The 1,582-nt window shown below is 38.1% G+C and overlaps 1 long non-coding RNA gene across 1 annotated transcript in view; it reads right to left on the bottom strand.

Annotated features, from left to right (window-relative positions):
• Positions 1-1,582, bottom strand: part of LOC115299860 — a 5,170-nt gene continuing 3,588 nt past the window's right edge. Inside the window, exons 2-3 of the long non-coding RNA XR_003912369.1 lie at positions 377-509; positions 1-67 (exon numbers count right to left, since the gene is read on the bottom strand). This is a non-coding gene — a long non-coding RNA (uncharacterized LOC115299860). The remainder of the gene's footprint in view (positions 68-376; positions 510-1,582) is intronic.

The following is a 1,582-nucleotide window of genomic DNA, read 5'->3' as shown; positions in this document are numbered from 1 at the left end:
CTCTTCCTCTTCCTCTTCCTCTTTCTTCTTCTTCTTTTTTTTGCCATGGATAAATCTGTAAAAGTCACTGAACATCCATAACAGATAATTCCCCCAAATTCTATCAAGAGCTGTCAGATCTTTTAATACATTTTATAAAACCTTTCTTCAAATACCAAACTGGTTTGCATCAATAGTTTATAATTAGAAATATCTTTTCTTGCAGTGGGGTACAAGAATTTTATGCTGTTCATAAACCTGAATCCCAGGTGCTGTAAACAAGACAGATATTCCAAAGTGCCCAACTGGCACACTCGATTCTCAAGTGCGATTTGAAACATATAATTTAATCTCTAGTGCCTGTATGCCTCCACATGATTTAACACCATCTCCTTACCTTAACAGTGAAGTCTTCATGGTAGTGGGAGTTTGAAATGCCTGACTGTTCAGGAACAATCTGAACTTTGGAGAGGTTCACAGGCATAAATGATGACCCTCATTTAATCCTCGTTGGAGCTGAGTTAAGTAAACTGAAGAAAGGAAAATTGAGTCAGACAAATGGGGGCCCACATTCCCTTTTATACCATTTACAGTCTGACTGTGGGGAAATCGCTGAGCCTCTCCACCTCCCCACTTCCTTCTATGCACAATCTTTCAAATGAAAGGCATGAGGAATTTTAATAGTATACATATAAACCATGCAATGCTTTGCCTGGCACATTTTGTGTGGTTGTAACTATTGATCTTTTTTTTATTTTTTATTTTTGGAAGATCTAAATGAAAAGATCAACCATATTCATAGAATGCAAGACTCAAAATATTGTTAATATATCAGTTCTCACCAAAGTCATTTGTAGTTTCAACCCAATCCCAGTCAAAATTCCAGAAAGCTGTTTTGTAGAAATTGACAAGCTGAGGGGCACCTGCGTGGCTCAGTCGGTTAAGCGTCCAGCTTCAGCTCAGGTCATAATCTCACAGTTCATGGGTTCAAGCCCTGCATTGGGCTCTGTGCTGACAGCTAGCTCAGAGCCTGGAGCCTGCTTCAGATTCTGTATCTCCCTCTCTCTCTGACCCTCCCCTGTTCACACTATCTCTATCTCTCAAAAATAAATAAAAAACATTAAATTTTTTTTAATTGACAAGCTGATTCAAAAATTAATATGTAAATACAAAGTGCCAAGAATAATCACAGCAATTTTTTAAAAAATGTTTGTTTAGTTGTTTTGAGAGACAGACTGTGCACAGGCAGAGGGAGGGGCAGAGAGAGAGGAAGGGAGCAAGAATCTCAAGCTGGTTCCATGCTCCCAGTGTGAAGCTCCATAGAGGGCTCGATCTTGTGAACTGTGAGATCATGACCTGAGCCAAAATCAAGAGTCACCTCCCAGGTGCCCCTAACCACAGCAATTTTTAAAAATAAGGACAAAACTGGAGAACTTACCCTACCTAAGATTTATTATAAAGCTATATAAGCAAGACAGTTTGGTATTCATAAAAACAGACATATAGAGTATATGGACATATAGAATATACATAGACGATGGAACAGATTAAATAATCCAGAAAGAGATCCACATATATATATGAAATTTTTTTCCTTTTCCTC

The sequence above is a fragment of the Suricata suricatta genome, chromosome 8 (assembly GCF_006229205.1).
Source record: "Suricata suricatta isolate VVHF042 chromosome 8, meerkat_22Aug2017_6uvM2_HiC, whole genome shotgun sequence".
NCBI classification, from domain to species: domain Eukaryota; kingdom Metazoa; phylum Chordata; class Mammalia; order Carnivora; family Herpestidae; genus Suricata; species Suricata suricatta.
Note: the sequence above shows the minus strand (reverse complement) of the source record. Positions and strands in the feature narration are given on the sequence as shown.